At 36.6% G+C, this 26,737-nt stretch overlaps 1 long non-coding RNA gene across 1 annotated transcript; it reads right to left on the bottom strand.

The window, feature by feature from the left end:
* Positions 1-326: 326 nt before the first annotated feature.
* LOC141279464 (uncharacterized) lies at positions 327-25,068 on the bottom strand. The gene is made up of 4 exons (XR_012333721.1): positions 25,051-25,068; positions 21,260-21,328; positions 20,802-20,895; positions 327-367 (listed from the first exon to the last, which is right to left on the bottom strand). It is a non-coding gene; the product is annotated as an uncharacterized lncRNA (long non-coding RNA).
* Between the last annotated feature and the right edge of the window lie 1,669 nt (positions 25,069-26,737).

The raw sequence follows: 26,737 nt of genomic DNA, 5'->3' as shown, positions 1-26,737 counted from the left end.
TTTTTTACATTCCCTTTCATTGCTTTTGGAACAAAATGAGAACACATTCCCATGCCCACGTTACCTGGATTTGAGTGTGGAACATGAACTGACCCAAGCCTGTCCCAGCAACAACCTCCCTGAGTGCCCCACCCGCTTCACTTCACTCCTTGTGATTTTGTCAGTATCTCAAATACAACTCAGCCCCCTTGAGGCTTATTTTTGCCTCTGCCTTGAATACTTTCCCCGCCTCTTAAAATCCTTGGATCCGTCTCATTCTTTTTTTGTTGTTTTTTTAAATTTATTTATTTATTTTTGGCTGCATTGGATCTTCGTTGTGGTGCGTGGGCTTCTCATCACGGTGGCTTCTCTTGTTGCAGAGCACGGGCTGTAAGCACACGGGTTTCAGAAGTTGTGGCTCGCGGGCTCCAGAGTGCAGGCTCGGCAGTTGTGGCACACGGGCCCAGCTGCTCCGTGGCATGTGGGATCCTCCTGGACCAGGGCTCGAGCCCGTGTCCCCTGCATTAGCAGGCGGACTCTCAACCACTGCGCCACCAGGGAAGCCAGATCCTTCTCATTCTTCATGACTAGTGTAAATAGGCCAATCTTCAACTGGTCTTCTTTGAATACACACTGACTCCTGTATATCCCTACTCGGATACTACAGACATATTTAGAACTTAACATGTCAATATTGAGCTCATCATTGTTTATCCCTGATCCTCTCCTCACATCACTATTATCAAGGCTGTGTATCTTTCCTATGTCCTACCCCTGTGAATATTGCCACTTTTTAAGTATAGATATTTCTCCAGTGTAGATACATCCTGAGTATTCCCACTCTCACATCCATTCTATCTCCAAGTCTTGTCAATTCTACGTCTCCTGACACTAGCCAGGTAGATGTTGTCAACCAAAGAGCTTAGTATGTCAGTTTTTCATGCATGACAAAAACAGAGACAGAGAGACAGGGAGACAGAGAGAGAGAGACAGAGAATGTTTGAAGCACACAATTGCTCAGGATTTTCCAACTTCATTGGTATTATTATTATTATACTATGACCTAATATGCAAATATCCATGCTATCTCTAGGACTATACAATGCCCTACTGTGTGATCCATGGCTTGGGTAGCGGGTTTAGAGACTAGGTCATGCCTGCTTTAGGGCAGAGGCCTCTAAGCCCAACAGCAAAAGGAGCAATCTGGCAAGTTCCAGCTCCATGCTAGCTCCAACCTGCACTGGAGCCTCCTACAACTAGGCAGCAATGATGGGCTTTTCCTCTTTTAAAACCATTAATACATGATTTGTACTAGTCTTTATCTTGCTTTTATCTTTAACTTTTTCAATATTCTTTTAAGGTAAACGTTTGGCAGCTCTGTTTAAACTATCAGCCAATTTAAATATTTTTTTGTTAAATTTATTTGTAATATTCCATGGAAAAATTACAAATTTTTCTTAGAAGTTCTCTAAGAAAGCAAATTTGCCCGTTCATGTACTTAATACTTTACCTATGAAACACTGAATATTCCTGAGTCTTCAAACATGTAATGTCTCTTTGATAACTCAACATATCTTGAGGTAAATTAATAATCATTTGTACCCCTCCTGTACAGACAGTAAGGCCACCTCTATTAAAATTTTAAATGACAATCCAATTAATGATACAGTATTAATTCCTGCTGCACACATATCATTTGGCATTCCTATGCTAATTGATATCAAAGGAAAAACATGGAGATGTCTTACAGATGAAGAACCTCATCTTCATCTTAAAGAAAGCAATACAGAGTCCAATCCTGAGTTCGTTGCCAACTAATTTTTGATAGTTTCCTTTATTCATTCAGGAACTTTCTTCAGTTATAAGCACTTTGTAAATTAAATTTTTATTATTTGTATTTAAGTTATTTTTATTATATGTTAAATATTTAATGACATTTAATTTTTGTTATTTTCTTAAATTGCCATCTATAGAAAGTATTCTTTAGTATGCATTCATGTTTGTAATACAAAGTTTCTTCTTTAAATGGTTGTATTACTTTTTTTAAAATTTTTTTTTTGATGTGGACCTTTTTTTTTTTTTTTTTGCGGTACGCTGGCCTCTCACCGCTGTGGCCTCTCCCGTCGCGGAGCACAGACTCCGGACGCGAAGCTCAGCGGCCACGGCTCACGGGCCCAGTCGCTCCGTGGCACGTGGGATCCTCCCGGACCGGGGCACGAACCCGTGTCCCCTGCGTCGGCAGGCGGACTCCCAACCACTGTGTCACCAGGGAAGCCCAACGTGGACCATTTTTAAAGTCTTTATTGCATTTGTTACAATACCGCTTGTTTTATGTTTTTGGGGTTTTTTGTTTTTGTTTTTTTTTTGGCTGGGAGGCATGTGGGATATCAGTTCCCCGACTAGGGATTGAACCCGCACGCCCTGCATTAGAAGGTGAAGTCTTAACCCCTGGACTGTTAGGGAAGTCCCAGTTGTATTATTTTTTAAATGCAATTAACTTAAAGACACTTAATAAATGACTGGCCTGGCAGAATTTTCAAATTTGATACTCACATGACTAAAATTTAACTAATATTGTATTATGTTATTTAATCCTTGTCTCCCAAGGTGTATATTTTTATCCCATTTTACAAATGAGGAAGTTGGGGGTCAGAAGGCGTACTTAAATTATTCAAGATCATATTTATAACTAAAAACGCAACCAAAGTCGAAGAGAACTATGATGAAGGTAAATACAACATTGTTTTGACCATCACTATGAATTAAAGGTGGCAAAGATAAAGAACCTAACTTTGAGGAGCTTGCAGTTTTGTTACTGACAACCATGTGAGCCCACCCTTGGGATATAATGTGCTCAGTGCCTTAGCAGAAAGGACTGTAAAGGGAGCAATAAGAAGGAGGTAGAATATAGTCATATTGACCCTCCTGGGAGGTGAAAACTGAAACAGTGAAGTCTGATTCAAACAGCCATATTTTAAAAAACAATATAAATTTAAAAGTAAAAATTTTAAAAAAACTAGAGTTTTCCCACCTACTAACTTCAGAATGCTTCACATTAAATCCATTTAGATATGTAAATATCTAGAAGACATAATGATATCCATCCAACTTGAGTGGGACCAGAAATTTAGCCCACTTGGAAAGCAGGCAATGTTCTCACTTCTCTAGGTTATTTCTAACCCATCCACACTTCAAAGCAGAGAATCCCCACATGCTTCCTGCTTGAGTTTCTGAATCCTGGACCTCAACTAAATGCAACTCATGAAGTGCAAATTGGAGAGAAGCTATAGACAGAACAACGTGAAATAAGCAGCCACTTATTACATTTGAAATCCTATTCAGAGCTGAGCCAATGCAATTTATTTCTGTCATTTAACATTATTTTGTAATATTAAATAAGCTAACAAAAAAGAGACCATCCTTGAAAAAGTGACTCTTATACTGTTTTTCCAACTGTTTGCAGACTATATCAAAATTGGCAGTGGTCTATTTTTAGAGATTTATATGACATTTATTATTAGTCTGGCTACCAAGTGTAGCACAGACTCAGTACAGAGAATGCCAAACCAAAAGCTGCATTTTGGCCAGTACCTATAGGTTAGGGGTCTGTGTATTATACTTAAATATTTTTATATATGGCACTGACATATCTAACAGAAAATGTAATATGCTTGGATTAGGCCATCATGACTGAGCCAGGTTGCTTGGTGAAGCTTCAAAGGCGATGGTAAATCAAGGCCTGGTTGAATCTCACTCCCTAACATGCTACATGATAAAACTCAGGCAGCCAGATTCCTGGAGGCTGTAAGAATGTGAAACATAATAGCTACCACCACTGGTATCAATTTCCTGCAAGTTCTTTTAGAGGAAAATTGGGCCCTGAAGATCAATAGCATGTTACTCACAGAGCTGTAGCGTCCTCTAGGAAAGGAGCTGTAAAGAATCAGCCCGTTAATCGGGGATGAAATGGACATTGCCATTATTATTCTGGAAGACTGTTCATGGGTCAGACATAAAGTCCTTTCCTTGAAGTCAAATAAAACCAGACTAATTTAGAAAACAAAACTCGTAACGCTGAGCTGTCACAGAGAGTTGACAGGCTGTTTCCTAGTGTCACACTAGGGCATGATGTGAATTCCCAGGCTTTGGGCTCGGCCAGATGTACATTTCAAACCATTTAGTGATTCTAACACAACTCTGAAAAAGTTGCTTAAAGTTTCTGATGCTTTGCTTCCTCTGTTTCTCAACTAAAATAATTTTATTTAAATGATATTTATTTCTTCAACGACTCTTTATTGAGGCTTTTCCATTTGCCTGGCCCTCTACAAGCAGGGCATGCAGGATGACTGCAATGGTCTTGTTATCATAATTCATACCTAGGATTATTATAAAGATTAAATCAAATGATGTGTGAGGCAAAAAGTAGGCACTCGAAAAACATTAATTTCCTTCCTTCCCTTTCTTGAAAAGGGCACTTACTACCAGACTGTAATTCTGTTTTACAATAGAATAGGTGGAGAAAAATGAAGTTGTTTCAGATGAAATTATTTAAAGGATATCACAGTATTCCCTGGACCCACAAGAATATCATGGCAGCTATACATTTACTTAATAGTTATTGAGCACCTACCATATGCTAGACCTTGGACTAAACATTAGAATATAAAGAATAAACAAAGCTGGACTTCCCTGGTGGCGCAGTGGTTGAGAGTCCACCTGCCGATGCAGGGGATACGGGTTCGTGCACTGGTCCGGGAAGATCCCACATGCCGCGGAGCAGCTGGGCCCGTGAGCCATGGCCGCTGAGCCTGCGCTCCGCAACGGGAGAGGCCATAGCAGTGAGAGGCCCACGTACCGCAAAAAGAAAAAAAAAAAAAAAAAAAGAATAAACAAAGCCTATAAACTCAAGGGGATCAAGCTTTACAGACTCAAAGTATCATTATCATGAGAGCAATGCATATGAATTAAACCACAACTCATATAAAATAGTTGTTTATTTATATAAAACATACAAAATAGTTGTTTACTTATATGTTATTAATTATATACTTTTATAATTATTTAATATATTTTGCAGTATATAATATATAAATATATTTAAATTATAATATAACAGAAGCAGATCAGCAATCTACTTAAAATTGATTCAGGAAAAAAGTTCTTTGTATTTATTGTAATCCAACTTTTTGGTGATTGGAATATTTCTTTTAAATAAAGAAGCAAACAAACAAATTAAAAAAAACAAAAATATAAATAATTTTTCCAGTTAATAATATGTAAACAATACATGTTATTTAATATTATACATTGTTCACTAAGACATTATATGCCTTTTTCACTGTGTACAAAAGCAATGGTGGGTAAAACTGCTGACAACAAACTGTACTAGGAATCAGTGTACTCTTCATCACTGCACAGTGGCAGTGCAAAACAGAAAGGAGAAAACAGTTACATTTAAACGTGTCCTTGCTGAAGCAGTTAAAATTGTTAATTACATTAAAACCTCAACCCTTGAGTGCACATCTTTGTAATATTCTGTGTGACATGATGGGAGTGGCTCATCAAGCCCTGCTATTGCACATTGAAGTATAATGTAAATCTCAAGAAAAAGCACTTTTATGATTGAGTTGTGAGCTTAACTCTCCACTTTTTTCATAGAAACCATTTTGACATAATGACAAACCATGGTTATTCTGACTTTAGTACTTAGAGACATTTTCAAGAAACTGAAGTAAGTCAGTCTGCCCATTTGACAAGAATTCTAGCTTCTGAATGAAAAACTATCATCTTGGAAAATTTGTAGAGGCCATCATTAGCTTAACAGCATAATTTGGTGACAGATATTTTCCAAGTTACCAAGGCATGTTCTTCCAAAATCAAGCACGATAAAAGATTCAAAGTGCAACCTGGATAAAAGTATTTTTAAACAGCTTTATTGAGGTATAATTGACATACAACAAGCTATACACATTTAAAGTCCATTATTCATATATGTATGTACACATCCATGAAACTATCACCATAATTAAGATAATGAAAATATTTGTCACATCCAAAATTTCCTCACAGCCTTTATAGTATGTACAGATGGTCCCCAAGTTAATGAGGATTTAACTCACGATTTTTCAGCTTTACGATGATGTGAAAAAGATATGCATTCAGTAGAAACTATACTTCAAATTTTGGATTTTGGTCTTTTCCCATGCTTGCTATATTGAAACTGAGTCCCCCTAAAACTGAGTTCCTCTGCTGAGTTTATGATCAACTCTCAACCCAAAACTTTACTCCCTTTTTTTTTTTTTCCTGAACCCGTTCCCCTCAAGATTGAGTAGTATCAAAGAAAAGGGGGCAGGCTTCCCTGGTGGCGCAGTGGTTGAGAGTCCGCCTGCCAATGCAGGGGACACGGGTTCGTGCCCCGGTGCGGGAAGATCCCACATGCTGCGGAGCGGCTGGGCCCGTGAGCCATGGCCGCTGAGCCTGCGCGTCCAGAGCCTGTGCTCCGCAACAGGAGAGGTCACAACAGTGAGAGGCCTGCGTACCACAAAAAAAAGAAAAAAAAAGAAAAGGGGGAATTGAAACCATATACAAGCCCCTGTGTCCCTATCCTTGGGAGTAAAAGGCTTTTACTTTAGTCTCCCTGGCCTCTCTTGAGTCTCAAAAGGCTGACTCAAGAGTTAATGTTTAAGAAATGTGAAGATGTAGAAACAAAGAATAGCTGTTGCACTGCGAAACTATTAACAATTTCAACTATAAATCCACCACACAGCAGAATCACTGAATTCACAGTTCCCTGAAAGCTATAGATAAAGGCCTGAGACACATTCCTAAGTCGTTTTTACAGGAAGCAGACTGAAAACTGCTGACTGCAAGAACACAGACCCTAGACTGGTTGAAACCAGAAGGCTGATGATGCTTGAAACTGCACCTTGATGCCAACCAATCTGAGAATTGAGCATGAGCTGATCATGCCCCATGCGGCCCCCTCCCTCACACTGCCTTTAAAACCCCTTCCCTGAAAGCCATCAGGGAGTTTGGATCTTTTGAGCATGAGCTGCCTGTTCTCCTTGCTTCGCACCCTGCAATAAACGCTATACTTTCCTTTACCACAACCTGGTGTCAGTAGATTGCATTTACTGTGTGTGGACGAGCAGACCCAAGTTTGGTTCAGTAGCAATATGTGGTATGATACTCCCAATGAACCACTTGATCACAAGGGTAAACAACCTATACACTTCCAACCATTCTGTATCCAGGCAACAATGTGTTTTTCTCTTTTGATACAGTATTCAATAAATTACATGAGATATTCTATACTTTATTATAAAATAGGCTTTGTGTTAAATGATTTTGTCTCACTGTAGGTTAATGTAAATGTTCTGAGCATGTTGAAGGCAGCCTAGGCTAAGCTATGATGTTCTGTAGGTTAGGTGTATTAAATGCATTTCAACTTATAACATTTTCAACTTATGAAGGGTTTATCAGGATGTAACCCCTTCGTAAATGAAGGAAGATGAGTATATCCTTCTACTTCTGTCCCCATAAACCACCCCCTAATTCTATCCCCAGCTCCAGCCAACCACAGAAGTACTTTCTGTCACTACAAATTAGTTTACATTTTTAAAATGTTCCTTGAGTGGAATAATATTGTAGGTACTATATTTCTTTTCTGCTGGTTTCTTTCACCCAGCATTTGTGAGTCATGCAACTTGTGTATATCAATAGTTTATTCATTTTTATTGTTGAATAATGTCCATTACATGGACGTACCATAATTTGTTTATTCATTCATCTGTTAATGAACACTAAGTTCTTTCCAGTTTTTTACTGTAACTAATAAGACTGCTGTGAACATTCACATACACATCTCTGTATGACCAAATGCTTTAATTTCTCTTGGGGAAATACCTGGAAGTGGAATGGCTGGATCATAGGGTAAGTGTATGTTTAACGTTTTAAGAACTGCCAAACTGCTGTCCAAAGTTGTCATAAAATTTTACAATTCTACCAAGAGTGAGAGTATGAGAGTTCCAGTTCCTATCCTTTGCAATACTCAGCATAGTCAATCCTTTTAACTGTAGCTTTTCAAATAGATGATGAATATTAATGTTGAGTACCTTTTCATGTGCTTATTTGCCAGCTCTATAACTCCTTTGGTGAACTGTCTGTCCAAATCTTTTGCCCATCTTTTCATTGAGTTGTGTTTTTCATTGTCACTTTTGTTTTGCTTTTTATTGAGTTTTGAGCATTCTTTATATATTTTGATATAAGTCCTTTATTAATTATGATTTGAATTTATTTTCTATCAGCCTTAGGCTTGTCTCCATTCTCTTAACACTGTCTCTGGAAACACAGAAGTTTTTTTTATTTTGATGAAGTCCAACTTAAGTTTTTATTTTATGTATTGTGCTTTTGCTTTACACCTAAAAAATCTTTGTCTAACCCATGAAAACAAATGTTTTCTCCTGTATTCTACAAGATTTATAGTTTTAGGCTTTATATTAGGTATATGAAATGTTTTCAGTTAATTTTTGTATATGGTGCAAGGTATGGACCAAAATTCATAACTCTTTTTTTTTTTTTTTGCATTTGGATAGCCAATTGTCCCAGCAACATGTATTGAAAAGATACATGTTCTCTCCACCGAACTGTTCTGTTTCTTTGTTGAAAACCAGTTGTCCATATATGTGCAGACCTATTTCTGGACCCTGTATTCTGTTCCATTAATGTACTTGTCTATCTTTACATCAATACATTTTCTTGATTATTGGAGATTTGTAATAATGAAATCACTTATTAGTAGTATTAGTTCTCAAACTTTGTTCTTCTTATTCAAACCTATTTTGACTATTCTAGGTCATTTGAATTTCAATATGAATTTTAGAATTTGTTGTCAATTTCTACCAAAAAACTGATAGGATTTTAATCGGCATTACATGGATTCTATAGATCAATTTGGATAGAATTAACATCTTAACCATCTTGAGTCTTCCGATCAATGAATTTGATACATCTTTCCACTTACTTAGGATTTCTTTTTATCTCACTGTGTATTATAGCTTTCTGTATATAGTTGTTGACCAAATTTTGTCATATTTATCCCTATCTCATAATTTTTGATGCTATTGTAAATGGTATTCATCCTTTCAATTTCTAATTGTTCCTTACTAGTATATGGAAGTACAATTAAACTTATATTTTACATACTACAAATTGCTAAACTCACTAATTAGTTCTAGTAGGTATCTTGTAGATACAGATATTCTATATACAAATTAAAATGTCATCTGAGAATAAGATAAGCTTTGATATGTTATTTTTTGTTTTTATTTAGTTTTCCATATTTTTAATTTCCTTTATGATTTACTCTTTTATATATAGTTATTGCTGTGTGTTATATATGTTGCAAATATTTCAATGTTTCTAGAGACCTTTCTGATATTGATCTCTAATTTAGTTTCATTTTGTATTTAAAGGATGTATTTTTTAAGACTTGAAACTTTTCACATTTATTGAGCCTTGTTTTATAGCCCAGAAGATGGTTTATCTTAATGTTTCTTATACACTGGGGAAAAAAATATATAGTTTGCTGTTGTCTGAAGTGTTATATAAATATCAAATACACCAAGTTGTTAGTGTTTAAGTTTTTATGTCCTTACAGATTTCTACTTGTTCAATTTATTTTTGAGAGGGTGGTATTAAAATTGACTATAATTTTAGATTTCTTTATTTTCCGTCTAGATTTATAAGCTTTTTCCTCATGTATTTTAGAGCTCTGTTATTAGGTGGTAAATATTTAGGATTGCTATATCATCTTAATCAGTAGGCTTCTTATCATTATGAAAAATACTTTTTTTTGAAATACCCTTCTTTAGCATTATTTATATTTTTTCTCTGAAATCTAGTGTGTCTAATAATAATATGGCCCTTTCAGCTTTCTTTTGGTTAGTGATAGCATTGGATATCTCTCTTTTTTTTTTTTTTACTTGTAATCTATTTGGATCTTTATATTTAAGAGTATTTTCTGTAGACATTATATAGTTTGGTCTTGCTTTTATATTCATTCTGACAAATGCTTCCTAACAATTGTGGTACATAGAATGTTTACGTTTAATGTAATTATTGATATGGTTATTTAAGTCTGTCATCTTGCCATATGTTTATTTATGTTCTATTTATTCTTTCAGTTATTTTTCTTCTTTTTCTCCCAGTTCTGTATTGCTGGAGAATTCTTACTGTAAACGCAGTCTCAAAAGGAAATAAAATTTTTTGACATAATTATGGTTCTAGCGATTATTAGCAGAGGTTGCTATTACCATCCTTGTGAAGACATTTAATCACCCTATGTCATTATGAAGGGTGCCAGTTAATTCATTCTAAATTTTTTGCAATCCTTATTAAATTAGCAGAGTACAGATATTGATATGAAAAAATTTGAAATGAACTCATTTCTAATTTCCAACAAAAATCTAAAGGGCATGCTTTTAATAACTCCTGCTGCAAACAAGTATTACATAACAGGTTTCTTGTTGATATAAAAATATAAATATCCCGAGAAATGTTGGATGAACCAAGATCCAACAGAGCATGACTTTTACAGAACTTACTAATTTTTAAGAATCACCACAAAATGCAAACCTATTTCAAAGCAAGTTTGAGGAAGCTGAAAGAAATACTGCCATTATGAGCTCTGAAAATGGAGATACTTGGATGACTTCTGTCTTCATAGCTTATGAGTTCTTAAAATAGGAAAGCCTGTTCTGTAGATTTCACCGAGGCAAATTTGGCATAGACCCTGGCCCGCCTGGAAAAACTCCATTGTGCTAATGTATAAAGCAGAGTTAGGGCCTGTCTCCTTGGCATAGTATGGCCACATAGAAAAGGATGCATATGGCTCTAGTTTAGTTTTTTCCTCAAAGAATTTCCTTGCTGCTTTGAGTACTAGAATTTTTCTCCTTAACTTTGCAAATATTTATACAGCACATGTCTGATAACTCTTTTTTTAAAAAAGGTACAGGCCCTAGAAAGTTAAGAAGGCAAAATGCAATATGCTTAGAAAAATAATTAATAAAAATGCTAGTGTTTTCTTCATTGCTGGTATCCTACAGCCCAGTCCAGGTTCTTACAAAAAGTAAGATCTCTGTAAGCATTTTTGAATCAGTAAATGTCAAAACATGCCACCTCTCATTCAGAAGAGAAGTCTTCTGTGGTATTTTCTCTTATGGACTTTTTCTGACTGCAAGGTTACTATTCATAGTAGGAAACACTGCACTTCAGGGTATAAATTATGGCCATTATCTAGGCTGGGGATAGGAAACTCCCCTCGCCCCAACAAGAACTTGCAATGATGTTGTGGAAACAGGACATAAAAAGATGAGTTACAATAAAATGTAATAGTAAAATCAATAGAGCTACAGAAACTGAAAAGAGTGAGGAGAGAGAAGGTGGGAGATGAGTAAGATGTTGATATTTGGGTGAGAGTGAGAAGGGAATAAAATATACTAATTGGGAATGTATGCCTGGAGGCAAATTCTGTGAACAAATCAATAGTTTTTTGTTTGTTTGTTTTGGTTTTGTTTTGCTTTTTGTTTTTTTGTGTTGTTTTTTTTTTTTTGCTAGGGCTGGTATATTCCTGTAGTGAGCGTGAAATATGAAGAGGTATCCAAGAGTCAAATTATGGAAGACGATGAATGCCAGTCTATGACAATTGAACCCTGCGTTTCTTAAGCAAAGTTAGTGTGTGAAAATGGTGTTAACAGAAAATCAAACCCGCAGAATTTGATAAAAAGAATTGGAAGACCTAGAAGGTAGAGTAGAGGGACCATTAGCAGGCTTCAGAAATGGCTTCAGATATGATGTGGTCAGAACCTGGTAGTGATGATGGGAATCAGATAAAAGAGCCATTAAAATGGAAGCCTGGCTCTGGGGAAAGAGGGTATTTGAAATAATTATTCCAACTATTCAAGGCTGAGTTCTTATAAGCATGAGGGCACATTTCATGGGAATGAGAAGATGTGCATTTTGGAAAATGATGATAAATTCAGTTTTAGATATGTTGAGTTTTGAGGTGAAAGGTCAAATAAGACATTTATAGCAAAATTTTGAATATCCAAGTTAGAAACTTAAATATGGCAATGATAAACATTCAACTGCATAGACCTGGGAAATAAATTCACAAAAGTAGGATAGAGAGGAAAAAGAGATGTGAGATAAGTGCAGAACCACATTTAAGTGGGTGGGGGGGTGTAGAAGAGACCATGAGGAATAAGTCAGTTAGATGATTGAAAAATTAGACACTTCAGTATAATGTAAAGCAAATAATGATACCCAAATTTTTCCATTGTATTTACAGTTACAGAATGCCAAAGGAAAATCAAACTTGATGTAAGCCATTAAATTAGTGATTAGTAGGACATCAATAAATAAATACCAGAGAAAGTTACAAAATGTTAGTTTGCAAACTAGGGCCTAATTAAATGCATAAATAATTCAAAACAACTGAAAATAAAATTCTTTGAATATGGATTATTGCTAATGCAAATATTATACATGGCTTTATTTTATTAATTTTCTATTTTTTAATCCACTGATATCTATAATTTATATTAAAATTCATTTTGTGTTGTAGAGTTCTATGCGTTTTTAAAATGTGTAATGTCATAGATCTATTACTATTACAGAATCATATAGATTAGTATTTTGTACGCCTAAAAATCCATTTTTTTAAAAAATTTTTTTTAGTCCATTTCTTGTTCTTCACCTATTCACCTTTCCCCTTCTGCCCTCCTTTTGACAACCACTGTTCATTTCACTGTCTCTATTGTTTTGTCTTTTTCAGAATGTCAATCAGTTGGAATCATACATTATATATCCTCTTCAGATCAACTTCTTTAACTTGCCAATATGAATTTAAAGTCCTTTCATTTCTTTTTGTGGCTTGATAGCTCATTTATTCTTATCACTGAATAATATTTCGTCTTATGGATGTACCACAGTCAGTTTATCCATTTACCTATTGAAGTATACCTTTTTTACCTCTAAGTTTTGGCCACTATGCATAAAGTTGCTGTAAACATTTATGTGCAGGTTTTTATGTAGACATAAGTTTTCAACTCAGTTGGGTACATATTGAGGAGTTTGAGTGTTTGGATCATATGGTAACATTATATTTAGATTCATAAGAAATTACCAAAATGTCTTTCAAAATGGTTATACTTTTGCATTCTGACCAGCAATAAATGACAGTTCCTGTTGCTCTGCACCCTTGCCAAAATTTGGTGTTGCTATTTTTCTAATCTCGGTCTAAATAGGTATGTAGTAGTATCTCATTGTTTTAATTCTGAATTTCCTAATGATTTATGATGTTGCACATCTTTTCGTATGCTTGTCATCTGTATATCTTGTTGGTTAAGGGTCTTTTCATATATTTTATCCATTTTTTATTCAGTTGTTTGCTTTCTTACTGTTAAATTTTACGATTTCTTTGTATGTTTTGGATAAAAGTCTTTATCAGATATGTGTTTTACAAATATTTTCTCCCAGGCTTTGGCTTGTAGTTCTCCCAGGCTTTGGCTTGTATTTGTCTTAGTGTCGTTCACAGAGCAAAAGTTTTTAATTTCAAAAAGACCAACCTATCACATTTTTCTTTCATGGAGTACATTTTTGGTGTTCCATTTAATAAGTCATTGCCAAACCCAACATCAGACATTCTCTTAGTTTATCTTCTAAAAATTTTACAGTTTTGCATTTCATATTTAGGCCAATGATTTATTTTGAGTTAATATTTGTGAAAGGCATAGGTCTATGTCTAGATTCATTTTTTAAAATTGTATATGGATGTCCAGTTGTTCCAGCATCATTTGTTGAAAAGACTATTCTTTCTCCATTGAATTGCCTTTGCCCTGTGTCAAAGATCAAATGACTGTATTTGTGTGGGTCTGTTTCTGGGCTGTCTGTTGTGATCAATTGATCTAGTTTTCTATTCTTTAACCAATACCACACATCTTGATTATGGTAGCTTTATATTGTCTTGAAGTTGGTTAGTGCCAATTCTCTGACTTTGTTTTTCTTCTCCTGTACTATGTTGGTTATTCTAGGTCTTTTGATTTTTCATTTAAACTTCAGAATCGATATAACTTGCTGGGATTTTGATTGAGATTGTGTTAAACAGATTGCATTGGCAAGAATTGACATCTTAGCATTATTGAATAAGCATTTCTCCAAACCTGATATACACATGTCCAACAAGCACATGGAAAGATGCTCAAGAATAGTCAGTAGTGAAATGCAAATGAAAACCACAGTGAGATACCACTTCACTCCCATTAGAATGGCTACCATTATTAAAAAAAAAAGCACACACAAAGAATTACCATATGACCCAACAATTTCACTTCTAGGTATATATACCAAATAACTGAAAACAGGTACTTAACAAATACTTGGATATGTGTGCTTACAGCAGCACTATTTGAAGTAGCCAAAAGGTGGGAACAGTTCAAGTGTCCATTAACAGATAAACAGATAAGCAAAATGTGATGTAAACATACAATAGAATATTATTCAGCCATAAAAATCAATGATATGCTGACCTAAATAGACATTTTTCCAAAGAAGACATACGGATGGCCAAGAAGCACCTGAAAAGATGTTCAAAATCGCTAATTATTAGAGAAATGCAAATCAAAACTGCAATGAGGTATCACGTCACACCGGTCAGAATGACCATTATCATAAATTCTACACATAATAAATGCTATAGAGGGTATGGAAAGGGAACTCTCCTACATTGTTGGTGGGAATGTAAATTTGTGCAGCCACTATGGAGAACAGTATGGAGGTTTCTTAAAAAACTAACAATAGAGCTACCATATGATCCAGCAATCCCACTCATGGGCATATATCTGGAGAAAACTGTAATTGGAAAAGACATATGCACCCCAATGTTCATTGCAGCACTACTTACAATAGCTAAGATGTGGAAGCAACTAAAACGCCCATTGACAGATGGACGGATAAAGAAGATGTGGTCTATATATACAATGGAATATTACTCAGCCATAAAAAAGAATGAAATAATGCCATTGGCAGCAACATGGATGGACCTAGAGATTATCATACTAAGAGAAGCAAGCCAGACACAGAAAGACAAATATCATAGGATATCACTAATATGTGGAATCTAAAATTTAAAAAAGACACAAATGAACTTATTTCCAAAAGAGAGGGGGACTCACAGACATAGAAAACAACTTTATGGTTACCAAAGGGGAAAGGGGGTGTGTGAGGTATAAATTAGGAAGCTGGGATTAACATACACACAGTACAGTACTATGTACAAAATAGATAACCAACAAGGACCTACTGTATAGAACAGGGAACTATACTCAATATTATGTAATAACCTATAAGGGAAAATAATCTGAAAAAGAATATGTACTGTACACCTGAAACTTGTAAACCTGTAAATCAACTATACTTCAATTAAAAATTTTTTAAATGAATGATGTGCTAATACATAGTACAACATAGATGATTCTTGAAAACATTATATTAAATGAAAGAAGCCAGACACAAAAGGTCACATATTGAATGATTTCATTCATATTAAATATCCAGAGTAGGTAAATCCTTAGAGGCAGAAAACTGATGGAGGGTGAGGGGGTTAATGGGAAGTAATTGCTTAATGGTTAGCGAGTTTTTCTTTTACGTTGATAAAATGCTTTGGAAGTAGACAGAAACAGTGGTTGCGCAAAATTCTGAATGTACGTAATGCCACTGGATTGATCTCCTGTGAAAGGGTTAATTTTATGTTATGTGAACTTCACCTCAAAAAAAAATTTTTTTTTAAGCATCTCTATTTGAAGGCATTAGAGACTGATCCAGGCAGGACTTGATAAGCCCTGGTCCTGAGGAGAAAGGAAGTGAATTTTAGCAATTCTGACATTTAGTACTTTTTCTGCATTAAACCATTTGCTGATTCTAAGCATCAGCTCAGGGGCTAAATAACTGAGCTGAAAGAAGTAAATGATAAAATCAGAAGCTCAGCAAAACTTTCAATAATTTTATGGGACTAAGATTGGGTGTAAAGTGTGGGACAAAAATTACAGTTCTGTTTCCAATAATGAAGAGAGGCTCAAACAAACTAGAATAAGGATGAATTAGAAACAGACCAGCCTCAAGTAGACAAACTCAGCTAAAAAACACCTCATTCCTAATTGAATTATGTGTTCCTACCCAAAAGAATGCCAGAAGCAAACTTGAATCCTTCTGCAGGAATGTAAAATCATCCAGGTCTCTAATAATAATGAGTGTCTTGGTCAAGTTAATGAGAGCAAAGATGGAGTGTAAGGGATGGACGTAAAATGAAGTTAACTGAACTATCGACCATCAATTTGAGTTTGAGGGCAGGGAAGGAGTCAGAAGGAAGAGACTCAGAATTAAAATTTGAGCATCTAGGAGGATAGTAGTGGTATCACTTGAGTAGGACATACAGGAGGAGTGGGTTTAAGAAATGAAAGAGTAAATAAGCTTGGATGGGGATTTACTATACTTTGAAGTATCTGTGGATTTGTTCCAGGTGGAAATGTGTCCTGTTACAGGAAAACTGTCTAGAAAAACAATATTTTTTATACGTTTGGACCTGACTCTTTGCATTTGCCATCACTGGGCAGCCTGACTATACATGATGTGAATGCCACCTGTTACAAAGTTCATCTGAAATAGCTATGTGGTTAAAGTCGAAAAAGTACAGATTGTCATGTTGGTAATGAACTCTCTTAAGTGCATAAAAGAAAATAAATTTATAAAAGTGAAATGGAAGTATTACTTTACATATATGAAGTAGAATTCCTAAGCTCACAGTCAATTAAAAAAAATTTTATCTCAGCGTAGTTTTTCCATTCAACTGTGAATTTGATACTACTGAAATATCAGTATATGCTGGAAACACATTCTCCTCAGTTTGCAACTTTACAGAAGACATTCCTGTCTCAATCCCAGGTTATACAGAAAGCTTTAATAATATTTGAAAACTGTATATAACTAAAAAATGATTTACATTTTCAATTGTTTGCAAGCCTTCATCTAATTTATATTACATATCTTAACACATGATATTCTATGTTAATTTCTTTCTCTCTCAGCATATTTACCTAAAAATCCCTTTCCAAGGAATTTTACTTCTTTCCATTGAGAGCAGTGGTTTTTAAATCAGCTCTGAGCTTTATAAGGAAACAAACAATTGATGAAAATTGATGAATTCATTTAGAAACAGATTATATAAAGTAAAATATGCACTTATTGTATTTGATATAAACATATACCTTATAAATATATTTTTTTTCTTTATTATAGTAAAGAGAGAGTGGCAGAGATCTAAAAAGAATGTCTATATTGGATACACATGAAGAATGAATAACAAGGGGGTTTACAAAGCATTTCATGAAAGGAAAAGTATACACCTTTGTTTTGGTAGAAAGATCAAATGGTTGATTTGGGAAATTTTAAAAAACAACTATATCCATTTTCAGAAAAGTGGTGAAAGTGTCTAAGAGCCAATCTATAACAACTGATCCAGAATCTCAGTTCATCTACTTAGATTTCAGCTCATACTCATGTCCTCCTCATAGACAATAAAGAGTTCCCTATTGCAGAGCTCATTTAAAGCTAATCCAAGACATTAAAAGTCCCTGATTATTGAAAGCAGTCCCTGCCAACTACTTGCTATAATGTCATAGGCAGAGATACTCCTGAATCATCCCCTCCGATGGAAGACTGGATAAATCCACTGGCATTTGGAAAGGACTGAACCTATAAAAGCAGGACCCTGAGGTACTGTATCTGACCTAGACCTCTAGAAAAAAATTTAAAAAAAAAACTTTTATTTATCATTGAGCAAAGACAGATAATATAAATTAATAGCAAAATTCAATTATAAGCCAAGCAACACACACAAGCCACTGAACTCTTCAGACAGACAATCACATAATAAGATCTAAGTAATACAATAGTCCTATGCCATCATAAAAGTAATCACTCATTAATCAATGTTGGTAAAATCTAACATTGCTTATCCTACATAGTTTGGTTACACTGCATATTTTATGGTTACATTAGCTAAAAATGGATTATAGGTTTTGGCTAGTGAGTCCCTCACTACAAATATACATGGTAGATTAATTTTTCAATTAAAATTTAGATTACATGAGAGGAATTCAGAATCATTATGAAATACCATTTAATTTTCTATTTAACCAAAGTGACAGTAGAAGATGTTAAAGGCAAAAACAGAAGGTTGTATAGTTGTTAATATTGAAAAGACTGGGTTTTCTTAAGTAATCAAAGACCTGATAAAGACAATGTGAAGCACAGTAAATTATTTTAAGATGGAAAATCTTTGCCGTTCAGGCAGATTACTTAAATGTAAAGCAAAATCTTTGTTTACAATTTCTTATAAGAGAAGACCAACATCTAAACAAACTTTGTCCTTTCAACAGAAAGAAAATCAAATTCTAATTTTGCACCAGCATACTTTTAATATTAAACCTCATTTTTTAAAAATTTAAATAAATCCCTTTGAATCTTAGCAAGCTTGAGCACATATAAAATTTCTTTCCCAGGATTCCTTTTCCACAAACCTTCTAAACTTTCTTACATCCATTCAGTTTTTGTCCTATTTTTTTTTCCTTTTACTCATTCTGGAACAGCCAGTCACTTTACTTTCCTTACCTACTTTTTGTACACAGTTCTTTCTTTTCACCCTCTAAGTAGTTTTAATTACATATATTTATTAGAATTCTTAACCCTTAGAATCCTTAATTCCTAGTGAAAACTAAGAAGTAAGCAATTGTGGACTGTCTGTTATGCTAGCATTCTGTATATTGGCAAATTTATAAATACATTTCTGAATTTCTAGAAGTATTGATGTATTCCTCCTCATAGTAAATATTCCAGTGTGGCACAGACATGTTTACTAGTAGACCCAAATATCTCTAGCTCCTTGGTAAAAGAAAGCCAAAAATGAATAAACCTGTGTTCAGTAATTAATTTTTCAGTATTTTATCTTATTCCAAAACAGTCTAGATATTCAATGAATATTCATCATTTAATTTTCTCAGCATAACTGTAAGGATTTAAGTTACCAAAAAGATTTTGGAAACTATTTTTAAGTAGACATACCATAAAGCATAGTTATTGTTGAAAAGCTCATTTATAAACTTTTATCTTACTTATTTCTATTTAACTTATTTGTTCTTAACAATAGATTTAGATTACTTGTGAAAATTTCATGAGACATTGAACAGCTAATCATCACCTTAAGTTCTCTTACTGACAAATTCTGTAACAGAGATAACATGAGCTTATTTGACTTTTAGTAAACCTAGGTAGAATAAAAGTTACATGCCTGCATTATATTTACTATTAATAGCTCTAAAGATATGCCTGTTTTAATTAAACCAACAAGCTTAAACTAGCTTTTATTTGCTGAAGACTATCCTAGATCACTTGAATTTGAAAAATGTTTGGTTTAGTTTCTATATTTCTGAGAGTATGCTTGATTTATATAAATGCTTAGTTTTCTTTAAGCCAGTTAAACTGACATCTTTACAAATTAATTTTGGAAATTCCATTGGAGGTAGAAAGAAAATCACTCATCTATATAACGTACATACATAGATATACATAAACATATAGAGAGATGTAAACAGAGATCTTACAGCTCTGGGTTCATAGAGGAGACTGGGTAGAACATTTACTTCTCAAAGGCACAAAGAAAAGATATCAGTTTCTCTAGGAAGAGTTTTGTTTTTTTTTTTCTAAGTCCAGATCTTTTGCAATATCGGCAAGCCTCTTAAGATGCATACAGGAGGTTTGGGGACTGGTCAAAAGGATAGGTGGCCTTTGAATTATTTTTAGAGCTGCATTTCTGTTCTTGTAAAGACTGGATTTGTAAAACGAGTACAGTTGTTTTTTCACTCCTCAAAGAATTGGGTTGCAACCAGAATGATATCAAGAGGCTGACCCAGCCATCCAACTACATTATCTTTAATTTGTTTCTTTATATCAAGGAGAAGATTTTCAACTAAGGTGGAAATAAAAAATTCCTATGTTCTACACTTGGAACATATCTTTGGAATGTTGAGGCAAACCCTTCCACAAAGGCCTCAGAATCTTAGCTTAGGGAAGAAAGCCTTAAAAAAAAAAAAAATGCTCCTATCAGGCTTTGAATATCAGCTTTCAATTTCACCAACATCTCACCATAGAGATTTCTTAGAAAATCTTATCAGGTTTCAGCTGGGACAAATAGTCAATATTCCTGGAAGTACTGAACAATCCCATGGATGTAAGAAGCATCCCCAAAGAAAGTAAAGAAGATACCACCCTCCTAAGATCCAGAGCCACGCCCAAGGAAAACCAAAAGAAAGACAGACAATTTCCCTGAGAGCCGGCAACAACTGGTGGGACCCTAGCCATAAATGGAGTGAAACCCACATTTCTGTTAAGCCATATTTCGGGGTCCCCAACCTGACGGTTAAGCTGCCTGGACACACAAGAACCTGTGTGCCCCAGTCAGGCAGAAAGCCAAGTTCTTAGGACACAGAACAAGAAGCCAAACAAGAAGGCAATAGCTGTCCCTGGAGAGGACGGATCAACAACCAAAGAGTACCTGAAAGCAAATTTACAAGTCACAATTCAGAGATCTAACTCTTACACAAGTTTTTTCTTGCCAGTGTGAAAGAAAGAGGCAATATGAAATTTCACCTTCCTCTTTTACCCAGGGAACAAAAACAGACATCTGGGAGAGCTTTGGTAAAAATTCTTACCCTTTGCTGGCTTCTGTCAGTTTTCCCAGCATCCTTTCTACAGGCTCTAGAGCAAGTGGGTTGTCCCAGCAAATCTCTCCCTGGTCACCAGAAACTGTGGAGAAGGAAAAGTCATTTCCCTCTATCCTTTATGGTGAACGTTTGGCTGAGACCCCTTTTTCTTTAGAGCACCTGGTAAATGGATAAGCTAATCTAGGTTAAAAGTTCTCCACTGTGGCCACTGTAATTCAAGATGATCTTTGGTAAAGTTAACCCACTCGTGCAGTTTTAAAGCAAAATTTTACCCACCTGAAACCTCACACTGGACCCAGGCAGACCCAGCCCTACCCCAGACCCAGAAATGCTCCAAGTCTGAAAGCTCGTGATGCAAAAGCTGCAGTGCTACGATGGGAGAGGGACTTACTCCCCACCTCCAAAGGAAGCAAGAAAACAGTGAACTGAAGGGGCTCGACAGGTACCTTCACCTGCTGGCTCACTGCTCCTGGGGCCGTTGGGGGTCTCTTCAGTTCCCTCTTCCAACTCCAGGACTGTTAAAAGATAAACTGAGGCATGTTAAATTTAAGCATTTATTTGAGCAAAAATCAATTCCAACCTGAGCTCTGAGGACATGTAGGAAATGAAAAACCTTTATAGGCAGAAGGGAGCAGGAACAAGAAAGTTATACTAACAAAGAAGTGGGTTGGTTATTACAAAGTTACTTTCCTTTAGGGGATGGCAAAGATCTGTTACCTAATCGACAGATTACCTAACTAGTGCTGATCAGGTGATCCTTGAAGGACTGAAGATTCATTTTCTGGGAGAGCCAAAACGTTAATTAAGTCTTGGTTTGATGACATGGGATTTAGCATAAGCAACTCAATTTTGGGCCTGCTGTCTTGTTTTTAACACACCTTAATGAACTAAATCCTGTGTAATGCAGAGATTTATCATGTAAAGGTAATTAGTTTCATTAATTAGACTGAGGTGGCTCTAATGCCACGGCAGCCAATGTAAGCAAACCAAAATCTAAGCCTATAAGTGCCTCAAGGACATGAAATTAAAACGCTAAGGACAACCGATTACAAACAGCCAACTAGGATTTAAGCTACAGCCAATCAATAATCTTCTTACTTTGCTTCCAAACTTTCTCTACATAAGTCTCTCCTCAAGCTCCTGTCAGCAGTGGGATCCTAACCACTTCTGGTTTGCTGCTGCCCAATCTGAATCACTTTTTGCTCAAACTCTTAGAAGTTTTAATATACCTCAGTTCATGTTTTAACAGCTCCAAATGACTTTTTATCATTTTTCTGGATTCTCCTTTGATACTTAAGCTTCCAGTTCTGTTCAAAACCCAGTGTCTGGCAGTAACAACTTTCCAAGTCTTATTTGATAATTCGAATTCATTGCAAGATGAGAAACTGTGACAGAGAAGAATAAATCTGACTCCGTATTGGATCTATTCCTTTAGCTCTAACCCTTGTGCTCTGTTGCCTGTGCTTGGTCACGCTGGCTCTGCATCTAAGAGAGTATTGCCTATAGCCAGAAATATGCAAGATAGCCCATTCTCAAGGCTCTGCCCTTTATAAAAAGTTGCAGAGCAGAAAATAACAATTGTCTTGTTGGAGGTTTACAGGAACATTGTGAGCAGACCTACATGGACAGCTGCGAGAACAAAGGGTTCCTGCACCAAGACATTTGTTAACAACCAGCCACGGTGCTCCTGCACTGCCTTTTTGTATAAAAGCAGCCTGAATCCTTACTCGGGTAGATGGTTCTTTGGGACATTAATCCACCATCTTCTTGGTCTGCTGGCTTTCTGAATAAAGTTGCTGTTCCTTGCCCCACCAACTAGCCTATTTAGTGGCCTGTCCTGTGGTGAGCAGTACAAGCTTGGACTCGGTAACAAAACAAGATAACAGAGCTACTTGGAATTGGATAGAAGAATAAGCTTCCTGCTTTAAGTCTCTTGGCTTTAACAGACCCACTAGATTCATGGTAAAGGAGGGGCCTTTTAAACTCCCTGTTTGTAGCTCTGTTTGCCTTGGCTACAGTGGCTGAAATTTTAGCTGATATCAAGTGGTATGTAAGTTACAATATTTTGCTATGCTGGGGACATTTCCTTTGCGATTAGATGGGCTAATAAGGGAAATCCTTCTACCTAATATGCTTGTTTTATGAAGAGACTATTTTTGGAGTGGTCAAAACACAGGCTTTGGGGTTCAACAGATTTGACTATAAGCCCCATTTAGTGGTGTATGGGTTTAGGCAAGATGCTTTAACTTGCTAAGCTTCAATTATCTCATCTGTAGCCTAGAACAATACTGGACTCTTATAGAGCTGCTGTAGGGATTAAACGGTATAACGCGTTAACCATATCGCGGATAGGAAAGGTCACACACCATAAGCATTAACGAAGTTAGAGTTTATAATGATGATGACTTTTTATTGGAGAAGACAAATCTATATTCATACTTTAAAATTTGTCTGAGAGGGCTTCCCTGGTGGTGCAGTGGTTGAGAGTCCGCCTGCCGATGCAGGGGACACGGGTTCGTGCCCCGGTCCGGGAAGATCCCACATGCGGCGGAGTGGGTAGGCCCGTGAGCCATGGCCGCTGAGCCTGCGCGTCCGGAGCCTGTGCTCCGCAACGGGAGAGGCCACAACAGTGAGATGCCCGTGTACCGCAAAAAAAAAAAAAAAAAAAAAAAAAAAAAAAAAAATTTATCTGAGAGGTTTTTCTATCTTGCATTATACGAATTAGCATAGTATCAGGGGAGTGTGTCATCATGAATCTGTAGTAAAATAACTGTGATAGCCTATAATAATTCTATTTAATTAATACTTTTAAGGAAAGTAAATTGGTTATTTTGCCCTGCAGAGGGCTAAAAAAGACTCCACTGAGTCTATTTATTCCAATAATACAATGGGTTCCATTTAATAACTATGAAAAACTAATTTTGACTAATTTTACAAAATTAATTAATTTATTTTGGAATCGGTAGTCATACTTTTCAGTTCCTCCTTCATGTAATTTTCAGAAAAAAATATAATTGGAAAGATATTTTAGTGAGGGAATATATAACTTTGATGTAGCCTATATCCTTGATTTAAAGTAAAGCTTTAGTCCATTGTTGATGGTGGAAGTAGTTTGAAAGTTTTACAGCTTTGCTATGCAATCTGACCTTTACAACACCCCAAAAATGGAATGCTTACATGCCATGCTTAAATTCCATCTTACAATATGGTAATGCCATTCTTTTCCAACATAGCATAGTCATTTTAGACCACTGTAAGCTTGACACCTGATTTCACTTTAACAGCACCTGCCCGGAGTACAATTAGCAGTCCATTTTTAAAGGAGGATTTCCATACTGCACAGATGGCATTCCTCATACCAGACAAGCAATGATGTATGTTTGGAAACCAGCCAAACTGTCTGCAAAAAAAATTGTGAGAATTTCAAGACAGGCACCTGAGCAGACGGAAATTTTTCCCTTTTCTCTCCAACTATAAATGAACATCTGTTAAAGCCTATTCTCCTTAACTTTTCTTTCTATTTATTCTCATCCGACTTGGTATATTATTAGTACAATTTCAAAGACTATAACCAAATTTTTGCTTTGGCTTGTGACACCCATGTACTGCCCATTAAGAAAATGTACCAGAGCTCCATTTTACAACGAATTTGGATCTACAGGTATATCTTTGAATGGATGTCATGTCATTTCACTCATGAATTAATTCAACAAATATTTACTGCTTGCTACAACTGAAACCATGCGCCACGGGCTTAACAGAAGCTGACGGCTAAGGGGAACTCTAGAGCTTGTCCTGAAGAGCAACAGATATGGGAACAGCTTGTCAAAACCCCTCTGCTTGTAAAGGGCCTTCACTGATGAAGCTGGCGATATTTTTCCTTTTTCTTTCCCTCTCTTTCATTGCCTACCTTCCCAGCTTCAAGTAGCCCAGTTGTTTTACAGGAACTTGGAGTCAGCTCTCGTCCAGTGCGAGCCCGCTAAGGCCGGTTGGGCCCACCGACCCTAAAACTGGACCTGTGCAGATGAATGGCCTTTTGAAGTCTGAGGACTGGAAAATTCCACCCTCAGATCCTTCTAAGCCAGCGGTCCCCAACCTTTTTGGCACCAGGGACCGGTTTCGTGGAAGAAAATTTTTCCACAGACAGGGGTGGGGGAGGGGTGGTCAGGCGGTCATGGGAGCGATGGAGAGCGCTGGGGAGCGCTGGGGAGCTGCAGATGAAGCTTCCCTGGCTCACCTGCTGCCCACCTCCTGCTGTGCAGCCGGTTCCTCAAAGGCCGTGGAACGGTCCCGGTAGCGGTCCGCGGCCTGGGGTTTGGGGACTCCTGTTCTAAGCGCCTCCATTTTGAATACGCAGCTGCAATTCCGCAGTGACGGAATACGCCTCCGCAGATTACGTCACCTCTTCCCGCTTCCAATCACCTTTCGCCAGCTTAGAACCACCAGGCGCAGCCCATAAATATCCCGACCCCCTTGCCTCCGTGGAGGCGGATCTAAGACTTGTTCTCTGTTTCCTTGCTTGGCTGCCTTGTGAATAAACTCTTTCTTGGTTGCAAACCTTGGCTTCTCAGCATTTGGCTTGCCGCTCACAGGGCAAAGGAACTTGGTTCAGTAATATAACCTTTCAAGCACAGGATCGATGTTTATAATTGCGCAAATCATGCGTTGCTCACCGCCAGGGCATGTCATTTACTTCACAATTACCATTGCAGTTTTACAACGCACACTCTGCTCACTGAGCATGGCATTCTGATATTTTGAGGCAGGAGTGCCCTTTTGTAATTCCCACAGATTCAGGATATGGGCTGGTGGTCGGGCTTCCAAGGACAGTTCAACGTACTGGAGACAGAGTAATGAGCCCAATACACAAAGTCCTTGCTCCCAGAAAGTCTGCAATCAATAAGGGGGAAAAAATCAGTAGATACCTTCCTAACAGCTAAAAAGGAAAAAACAATACTACTTAAAGGGGTAGAATGTGACAGGTGGTCCCGTTTTATTTAAGATCAGGGATTGCCTATGTAAGGAAGTGGAAGCCTAAAGGAAATGAGGGAGTAAGTCCGAGACCTATGTCGTGGAAGAGCATTCCAGGCAGAGGGGTTGGGGAATGCGAGGCCTGAATGAGAGAGGCATGAACTCAGCGTGGTCAAGGGTAGGCAGGAAGCCAAGAGTGGTTGGAGCTGAGGCCGTGCAGAGAAAGTATTGGCAGACAAGTCAGCAGTTTGTGGCCAGATTTGCCTGTCTTGAGGCCCAGGTGAAGGTTTTGGTTTTTATTCTGAGCCACTGGAGTATTGTACGCAAAGGAGGGACATGATCTGATTTGCCTTTTAAAAACATCTACAAATGTTACATTATGGACTACAGCTTTCGCTTGAAATTTTACATTTGCAAGAGTCCCCATGAACCATTTATTAATCTGATTTGCATTTTAAAGGGACCACTCTGACCGCAGTGTGGAGAACTGATTGTAGCAGAAGAGGAATGGAAATGAGGACAACTATTTTCATGTGTTAAATTTCCCTAAATAGTTTGTAAGTGGCTTTAGCATAGGACCACTGCATTCTTCTGTCCTTCTGCCCAGAGAACCACCTAGAATTTCAAATGCTGTTTGGAAAACAGTAACTTTCATAAGCATAGGTAGGTGTGTAAATTGGTATTTTTAGGCGGGAAATCGGCAATGTGTACAAAAATTCCTAGCAATGAGCACACCTCCTTGTCCCAAATAATCTACTTCCTATAAAAATCCCTTCATGGGAAAAATCAGATTTTGCAAAGAGGAATGTAAAAAGAAGTTCATTTCAATATTGTTTAGGGAAAATTTGGGGGAGGGGGAGTAAATACTCGCTAATAAAGGATTTATTCAATATTGCATACTACATCCACATAAGGGAATACTATTTAGGTATTAAATATGCTTATATTATTAA

This window comes from Tursiops truncatus, chromosome 9, assembly GCF_011762595.2.
Source record: "Tursiops truncatus isolate mTurTru1 chromosome 9, mTurTru1.mat.Y, whole genome shotgun sequence".
In the NCBI taxonomy this organism is placed as follows: domain Eukaryota; kingdom Metazoa; phylum Chordata; class Mammalia; order Artiodactyla; family Delphinidae; genus Tursiops; species Tursiops truncatus.
This window is presented reverse-complemented; position numbering and strand designations above follow the sequence as displayed.